A 10,349-nucleotide genomic window follows, 5' to 3' on the forward strand; every position below is an offset into this window, starting at 1 on the left:
AAAAAGGCAAGGCTAGCACTCCAGAAGCAAGACAAAGGAAGGTGTCAAAGGGAAGGAGGTGGCTGAAGAGCCGGGCACTTTGGTCTCACCAGACCGTGAGCATCCATGTGATGGGTTTTACAGGCTGGTAGACACCAGAGCTCACTCTTCTCAACGTCAGAACCCTCATGAGATGGAAACAAACACACAAATCTAAGTATTTTTCTTGTCACATAGCTGGGATTGTTTGTTGTTTGGGTTTTTGTTGGGGGTGGTGGTTCTTGCTTAAATCTCACCTGTCTTGTAAGACTCCTCCCAGCCACTCTTGTAAATAGACTACCCGTGGCCCCTCCATCCCTAGCATCCTTGATCCCTTGCTCGGTTCTGCTTTCCCTTCTTTCTACACCACATTCACCTTCTAACCTGCTGCACGATTGACTGATTCCAGTCCTCATTCGTCTTGAGTCTGAGCTAGCTACAGGAGAGGAGGATGCTTTATTTGTTTGTTCGCTGATATAGTCTAAGCACTTAGAACAAGGTTGGTACCTCGTGAATGTACAATAAATATTTGTGGTCAAAACAGTTTTGATATACTACAGACCGACAACCAGGCCTCTTAGGAGTTGACTGGGAAGACAGCCTATTACCCAAAACTTTTCCTGTTTGGAAAAACTCTCTGAAAACACCTCCAGGACCCGTCCTTTTCTCTTCTGAGCAGTACTGATGAGAACAAATGTCTCTTTCATTTTCATTTTAGGCGGCTACAGCTGCCTCACCCCTGCTGCCGGATACACTTGGGCTTGAGGCGTGGACCTCTACGAAGCCCTGGTGGGGAGGAACCAAAGACTCTCCCCAGACAGCGACCCCCTGCACAGCTGCCCTAATGAAGGAACGGACCCGAAAGGCAGAACCCACTGGGCTCACCGCCCCCGAAACGGGGCGCAGAGGAGAAGGCTCCTCCCCATCACCCTCAACTGCACCTCGTCTTCTCTCAACATCAAAAACAGCTCTCCAGTGATTTTTTTAATGGAACAGAAAAACTGTTCTTTATCAAGATAGAGCAGGGTAGCCATGTGCTTTTCATGAAACTGATTACAGAGAGCAGATGAAAGAAGTCGATGGGGTCAAGCTGCATTTTGCCTGCCCCCCGTTTTCTAGGACGGGGAAATGTTTCCCATTATATTCGTTAAAAGTTCACCACCATCTGATAAAAATCTTGAGAAAGGGCATGCGTGTTGCTAACTTAGCCCTAAAAGGGGACGACTTAAAGTAAAATAAATCTGACTTAAACATGAGCTCAAGTTATCCACCTCGGACTTCCAGGAGGGATGGTTGCTAGGAAGCATTTGAAAGGGGCTCATCCAGCCGGCCACAGTGGCACCCAAGGACTTGGAAGGGTGGCAGTCTCTGCACAATTATAATAATTGGAACACATTGGCCGGGCGTGGTGGCTCACACCTGGAATCCCAGCACTTTGGGAAGCCAAAGCTGGAGGACCACTTGAGGCCAGGAGTTTAAAACCAGCTTGGGCAACATAGCCAGACTCCCATTTCTACAAAAAAAAAAAAAAAAAAATCTAACTTTGCCAGCTGTGGTGGCATGCACTTATAGTCCCAGCTACTCAGGAGGCTCAGTTGGGAAGATACTTGAGCCTTGTAGTTTGTGACTGCAGTAAACTCTGATTACAGCATTGCATTCCAGCCTAGGTGACTGAGAAAGACCCTGTCATAAAATAAAATAAAATACACACTCACATTTGCTTTTGTGCATTTAACAAGCTATAAAGGCCTTTCACATTGACTTATGAATTATAAACCCTCTCACAGATGTTTAAACCCCAACTAGTTATTTTTGCCATTACTATATTAGTCAGTCATTTATTCATTCAACAAACACAAACTGAGGGCCAGGCCTCTGCTCCTAAAAAGACACATTGCCTGCCTTGTGAAACAAGGTCCATTACTGTGGCATAAAAACAAAACAAAACAGATAGTTTAGAAACAAATTTTTCTAACTGTTTAAAAAATCACCCAGAACTTCCCTCAGAGACAACAACTATTAACATTTTGGTAAGATTCTTTCCAACATTTTCTGTACATAAATACAGAAATAAATGGGTGATTATGAAAAATAAATATTCTACATCATATGGCAGAGCCTATTTCTCCATAAAATACTATTTATTTCATTAAATATTCATCTGCAGAAGCAATTTTAATGGCTTCATGTATCAAATTCTTTTCCAGTGTTTTCATTCGTTGGTCGTTAAGAAGTGTTCCTTTTCAAACTGCTATGGTGCTGGACCCTTCTTTAGCCTCTAAAGAAGCCAGGAAGAAAGGACCTGGGCACCACACAGACTTTTCAGGAAAGGCAAGACTACCCCATCTCAGTTCAAAAGAAGGGGAAAGATTAGCTTCCCTGTAAAGAGGTAGAAAGTATCCCAGAGGTATGAAAAAGTGTTGGATAAATTTTGCTTGGGGCAGCTGGGGAGGACTTTGACCTATGGCTGAGTTCAAGTTGATGGGAATGGACATTTAAACCAGAAAATAAGAAATTCTAGAAGATAGAATATTTTTTTCTTTCCTCCTTTACCGCATCCTCTTTCCAGCAACCCTAAAGAGTTCTATTCTCCCAACCCCCAACCCTGTACGTGTGCTAATTCTGTCCCCTGGAGTCGCAATGCCTGCCACCCTCATCCATAGCTGTCAAGATCCTCCTGGTGTTCCTGACCCTGCACTGAGTTGAGAGATTTCTGACCCTTTTCCTATAATGCCCAATAATGATTCATAGGAACACACATGACGTCCACTCTGAAGAAACAGACAGATCCAAACAGAACCACATGAGAAGTATATAAAATGCACTAAAAATAAAGTATTGTAAAAGTTAATGAACCTCCAGAGAGTGGATATGGAATCATGAAGAATAAGTAAGCCTGGATGTTTCCAGTCAAGACACTCTTTTACCATAACTCCCAGTGTTCATGAAAGGAACCAATTGCAGAAATGTCCATGAGTCTACAGCAGCTGTTTTCATAAAATGTTTCACCCAACACAAGTAAGACTTATGACCCACTCCCAATAGAAAAGCAAATGGAAGAATGAGGATGAAGTAACATTTGAAAAAGTTACCCAGGAGGTTCCAGTATGGCCCCTGCCCTCTCCTATACAGATACAGCTCTGTACCATAGATATAATGAGGTATGCAAATGTGGTTAGTGCTCTAATAAGTCAGATCCATAATCTTCTAATAGCTTAAAGGCTGCAGGAGCACTTTCTGGTACATGCCTATATCCTGAAAGGAAACTCAGAATGTTTTGCTATCAAATGATCTAGAAGGGAAACAACCCAAATGTTTATGATGGAAAACAGATAAACCAAATGTGGTATATACATCTGATGGAATGTTCTTCACACATAAAAAGATGGAGATTCTGATACGTGATAAAACATGGACTAATCTTGAAAACGTTATGCTAAGCGAAATAAGCCAACACATCTAGAGGTGCCTAGAATATTCAGATTGACAGAAACAGAAAGGAGAAAGGTCATTTCCAGGGTCTAGGGAGAGATAAATGGGTAGGTAGTGTTTAATGGGTGCAGAGTTTCTTCTTAGGAAGAGGGAAAAATGGTAGTGATGGTTGCACAATAATGTGAATGTACTTAATGACACTGAACTGTACAACACAAATGGTTAAAATGGTAACTTCTATGTTATGCATATTTTACCATGATAAAAAAAATTCACCGATCCCGAAACAATTAGGAGCGGGGGAAAGGTGTTGTTGAGCACCCCCAAATCTCCAGAGAATGAATAAATCCAGTGCCTGGAGTACCAAGGGTGAACACAGCTCACAAGGATCTGTGTGATGCTCCAGAGAAGCCTCTGTGTGATGCTCCAGATAAGTCCAAGGAGGCCCCCACAACGCAAATCATTTGGAAGACTGTAAGGGAAGAGCTCTAACGACTAATTGCTGCTCCAGCTCTCTTAAAAGCATTGTAGAAATAGAATTTTATGTATAGTTTTTATTTGTTTCAAAGAAATTCTCGTAAGCATTGAGTTCCCCTGGGAGCTCTAATGGGTCTGAAATGTTTTCCAACTGAAACACGGTAACACACGATCACCTAGCAATGAGGGGTTCTAAAAAAATAAAGGCAGTTAGTAAAGTTGGTGATGCTTTATGGAATGAAAATCTTTCAAAACTGTATTATGTATTTATCCCATGACATAACAAACAGTCTATAAAATTTAACTTTTCCTTCAAGACTCAGGGTCACAATTGTGCCATAGAAATAGAAATAGCTGGTACAGAACATCTGACAAATTTAGCCTTCCTTCATCCCCTAAGCATGCAAGCACGCAATAGGAGGTTTTAAATTTTAATTGGTGAACAAAATTGCCTGGAATGTGCTTTGTTGAAAATGGCTGGACTTCTTACCACTCACCCTCTTTTCATAAAACTGAACTAGTGGCTCACAGGGAAATTCATAGCATTAAATGCTTATGTATTAGTCTGTTCTCTGCTATAAAGATACTATATGCTTATGTATTAGTCCGTTCTCTGCTATAAAGATACTATCTGAGACTGGGTAATTTATCAAAGAAAGAGGTTTAATTGACTCACAATTCCACATGACTGGGGAGGCCTTGGGAAACTTACAATCATGGCGGAAGGCAAAGGGGAAGCAAGGCACATCTTACATGGCAGCAGATGAGACAGAGAGAGAGAAGGAGAAACGAGGAACTGCCAAACACTTACAAAACCATCAGATTTCGTAGGAACTCATTCATTATCAAGGGAACAGTATGAGGGAAACTGCCCCCATGATCCAGTCACCTCCCACTAGGTCCTGCCCTTGACACATGGAGGTTACAATTCAAGATGAGATTTGCATGGGGTTACAGAGCCAAATCATTTCAGCTTATATTAGAAAATTTGAAACATCTCAGAGCAATAATCTCAGCTTCTACTTCAGGAAATTAGAAAAAAAAAAGAACTAAATAAATCTAAAGCAAGCATAAGGAAGGAAATAATATATTTAAAAATAGAAACCACCAAAACTGAAAACAGAAAAATAATAGGGAAAAGTCAATGAAGCAAAAAGCTGGTTATTTTAAAATATCAATACAATTTATAATCTTCAAGCCAGACTGACAAGAGAAAAAGACTCAAATTGTCAATATAAGGAATGAAAAAGAACATATAGTGATAGGCAGCCCTGCCAGACATTAAAAGGTTGATAAAGGAATACCAAGAACCACACTACTAACATAAATTCAAGCTTATATGAAATAAATGAATTATTGAAAACCAATTGCCAAAATTCACCCAAGATGAAATAGATAGCCTGAATAGTCCTATAACATTAAAAAACTTAAATTTATAGTTTAAAACTTTACACAAAAGAAACCTCCATTCCCAGATAGTTTCACTGATGGCTTCTACCAAACATTTTTAAAAAGAAATTACACCAATTCCACATGATCTCTTTCAGAAAATAGAAGAGGGAACACATCTCAATATATTTTGATGAGGCCATTATTGTCCTGATAACTAAACCAGACAAAGACAATACAAGCAAATAAAAATAAAAAAAAAAACCCTACAAACTCATATTCTTCATGACTAGCAATGTAAAAATCCTCAACAAAATATTATCAAATCAAATCCAGTAATATGTCCTTGATCTTGGACTTCCCAGCCCTTAGAACCATGAGAAAATCGATTTCTGTTGTTTAAGTCACCGACTCTGTGGTATTTTGCATAGTAGACCAAGAAGACTAATACAACAGGGATACATATTAGGATGGAAGAAATAAAAATGTACCTATTCACAGGCAACATGAATGTCTACTAAGGATTACACACATATACACACCAGTTGTATTTCCACATAGTAGCAATGTGCAATTTAAAATCAAAATTTAAAAATAAACATTTAGAATAGCTTCCCACAAAATGAAATATTTAGCAATATATCTAACAAAACATGTACAGAATCTGTGCATGAATCTGTACAGAATCTGAAAAATAGAAAATGCTCATGAAAGAAATGAAAGACATAGATAAGTGGAGAGACTTAATATGTTCATGAATTGGGAGAGTCAGCATAGTAAAGGCATCAGTTCTCCCCAAAATCATCTCCAAATTTAATATAATTTCAATCAATACTGTAGCAGAATTTTTAAAGATATATAAAAACAAATTCTAAAATATCTGTGGAAAGGCAAAGAAATTAGAGTAGAAAAACCATGTTGAAAATGGATAAAATCAAAGGAAACACACTACTCAATTTTAAGATGTATTATACAATGGTAGTAATCAATACAGCATGGTATTGGTAAAGAGATAGATCCATAGAACAGTATCAAGACCAAAAATAGACCCGCATAAATATGACCAATTGATTTTTGACAAAAAGTGCAACAGCAATTCAATGGAGGAAGGATGAGTTTTTCAACAAATGGTGTTGAAACAAATTATATTGGACAGTCAAAGCCCAAAAAAATAAAATGAACATCTTCTGAAACATCACATGTTATCCAAACAATAATTCAAAATAGAACATAGATCTAAATGTAAAACATAAACCTATGAGACGTTTAGGATAAAGCATAAGAGAAAATCTTGATAACCTAGGGTTAGGCAAAGAGCTCTTAGACATAGTACCCAGAGCTCAATCCATAAATTTTTTAAAACATTGATAGATTGGACTTCATCAAAATTTAAAACTATTGATCTGTGAAAGACACTTTTAAGAGAATGGAAACACAAATTACAGACTGGGAGAAAGTATTTACAAGTCACATATCCAACAAGGACTTGGATCTAGAATGTATAAAGAAGCCACAACAGTCAGAAAACAGCTTGATTAAACAATGGGCAGGAGCTTTAATGGATATTTTACTAAAGAGCATATGTAAATGGTCAATAAGCACATGAAAAGATGTTCCACACCATTAGCCTTCAGGGAAATGCAAATGAAAACCTCAAGAGATAGCATTACACATCTATTAGAATGGCTGAGATAAAAAGCTACTGATAGTACTGAGTACTGACCAGGATGCAGAGCAACTGGAACTCTTGTATCTTGTTACTGGGAATGTGAAAAGGTACAGCCACAATGGAAACCAGTTTGGAAGTCTCTTATAAACTTACACATACACTTAAGGTACACATACAATCCAGTCATTCCACCCCTAGGTACTTGCCCTAGAGAAATATAAATGTGTGTTCACACAAAAATCAGTATATGAATGTTTATAACAGCTATATTTATAACCACCAAAAACTGGAAACCACCCAAAAGTCCTTCAACTAATGAACAGATGACACACTGAACATATCTTGGCAATGAATGACTAGCAAGAAACAAAAAGAAAGAACTGACTGGTGTACACAGCATCTAAGATGAATCTCAGAGACACTGTGTTGAGTGAAGCCAGTCTCAAACATGTTACACACTGCTCAGTTCAATTTACTTGTCATTCTTCAAAACATAAAGCTGTAGTGACAAGGAGCATCAAGGGGTGAAGAGGCAAGGAGGGTGTGAATACAAAGGAAGGGCAGATGACAGGAAGCAGGTTTTTGAGTAATGAGTTTACTCGGAATCCTGATTGTGAGGACGGTTACATGAACCTATACATGTTTTCAAACTCATAGAACTATACACACACACACACACACACACACACACACACACACACGCAAAGTCAATTTTATTGTATGTTCATTTGGAAAGAATTTTAATTGAAGTATAACAAGAACTACTTTCTACAAAATGAATGATAGACTCAACTGTTGGAACCGTCTCCAGCTCAATTGCTTCGCTCCTCAACAAACTCTTCATTTTCATTGTTGTGTTCTGTGTTCTTTGATGTGTATCAGAATTCAAAATATTTTCTTATGTTAGCATCCACAACAATCCAAGACCAATAGTATTTAAAAACCTGGATACAACATCAGGTTGGACGCAGTTACTCATGCCTGTAATCCTAGTATTTTGGGAGGCGAAGCCAGATGGATCACTTAAGGTCGTGAGTTCAAGACCAGCCTGGCCAACATGGGGAAACCCTCATCTCTAGTAAAAATACCAAAAAAAAAAAAAAATAGCTGGGTGTGGTGGCACACACCACTAATCCCAGTTACTTGGGAGGCTGAAGCAGGAGAATTGCTTGAACCTGGGAAGTGGAGGTTGCAGTGAGGTTGCAGTGGGCTGAGATTACACCATTGCTCTCTAGCCTGGGCAATAGAGTGAGATTCCATCAAAAACAAAAAAAAGCCTGGATACAACATCAATCTCATTAACCCATTTAACATCACTTGTAAAAATCCTCATACCAATCAGCCTTCTGAGTTAACTGGGTCTTTTTGTAGTTTGCCCAAATGTAAATTTTGCCATTTGTTCATCCCTAGAGATACTGCCGGTACAAACAACGTATCTATTAAGCAACTATGGGTATAAATGGAACCTCACGTATCTGGCTGTTCAAATTCCTGATTTTCATTGCTCTGAATACTTGACGGTTTCAAAATCCAAAAGTCCTATAATTGAAGTCTTGCTGTAGGTACTAACATTTATTTAATGCAAGGTAAAATTATCAGAGCCTTATAAAACACACATACACCTGTAATCCCAGCACCTTGAGAGGCCAAGGCAGGTGGATCGCTTGAGGTCAGGAGTTCGAAGCCAGTCTGGCCAACATGGTGAAACCCCGTCTCTACTAAAAATACAAAAAATTAGCCAGGCATGGTGGTGCGTGCCTGTAATCCCAGCTACTTGGGAGGCTGAGGCAGGAGAATCGTTTGAACCCAGGAGGTGGAGGTTGCGGTGAGCCGAGATCGCACCACTGCACTCCAGCCTGGGCAGCAAGAGCAAGACTCTGTCTCAAAAAAACAACAACAACAACAACAACAACAAACAAACAAACAAAAAATCTTTATGACGAAGCTATCAAATGCATATTTTAAAGATATTTATTTCTTACATCTATAATCCAAAAGGTCAGTGAACTAATAGATGCTTGGATGATACTCATTATCTGTTTATTCATACACTGGACATCAACTGGCCTTTAACCCACAGCAAAAATCCTCGTCAGTGCCTCAGATGGAGTGGCAGACACCTATTAAACTCTGCTAAAACTTCCATCCATAGCCACATCTTCTTTTACTCCTTCTTTAAAACTTCGATACGGATGTAACCCAAGAGGCCATTTTTTCTCATTTCACTGTCTGTTGGCAGTCGTCTTCATGAATCGTCTGCACAAGTGTGCATTGTATATTCAAGGGCAATTAAGTTGCTAATAGTCAGCTATTTCCAAAGTCGCCTGCTGCAGATGATGATGTATGATGGAGCATCCGATGCCAGAAATGTAACTGGAGAAAGGAGGCTGTGTTTTTGCTTCACTCTCATTAATAAAAGAATCTAGCAGAACTGAAAGGAAGAGCCCAAGTGTTGTACTGAGTGCTTTATGTCGAACTTACAGTCCAGTGAGGTGTTGCCGTGTGAACTGGTTTATGGCACATACGGGAAAAGAGGAGAAACCAACATATTTTTTTCCATTTAGTCGTACCAAATATTCTGCCTCTTTCCCTACAAATTCCTTCTGAAACACTTAAGCAAGATAAGATGCTCTCCCTACCCCAGATAGAAATGTTTTAGCTCATTAAGCCCTTTCTTCCAGAATACTAATTCTGTGCTTGACTGATGCTTTATTACAGATAAGAGAATAATTCAAAATTAAAAGACGTGAAATGAAGCTCTTCTAAGCTATCACTTAGGCCATTTGAGGGAAAAAATACTCTTACCCGATGCAATTTTTCAATAATAAAATGCACACAAACATTTGTTCAAAGTTCTGATGGCCTGATTTTACCTTATTTTCTGAATAGCATTTAATGTGTGATGTGAATAGCCAGTCGGGTTCCAAAAGCTACCTTTTCGGGAGAGAAGGTTTCTTGAGCACCTTTTTCTGTTCTGGGTTAGGACATGGCTGCTTGTCTGGCTCTCTGGGACTCTGGGACTCCCCCTGCTGGCCAGAAAGCACATTGCCCGACTGTGCTGACCTAAAACCAGTGGGCTCCGGTCGGGTAGGTCCCCTGCTGCAACTTAGCTTAGGTGCTTTCAGTGTCAATTATGTTCAAGTAGGAGTTTTCAGCCCTTTCAGTTTTGCTAAGTGGTCCTGAGGACACATTGGACGTGAACTTTTGTCCTTAGGCGTTTACAAGGTGCCCCCAGTGAGGGTAGCTAAACGGACTAAACATGACAATCAAATGTCACCCAAGGCTGGCAAAAGTGTTAGAAGGTGTTTGCCTCCAGTGACCACCCGCCTTGGCTCCTGAGTGACTTCTCCTCCACAAAGCTTGT

Source organism: Mandrillus leucophaeus, unplaced genomic scaffold (genome assembly GCF_000951045.1).
Source record: "Mandrillus leucophaeus isolate KB7577 unplaced genomic scaffold, Mleu.le_1.0 Scaffold557, whole genome shotgun sequence".
Classification (NCBI taxonomy): domain Eukaryota; kingdom Metazoa; phylum Chordata; class Mammalia; order Primates; family Cercopithecidae; genus Mandrillus; species Mandrillus leucophaeus.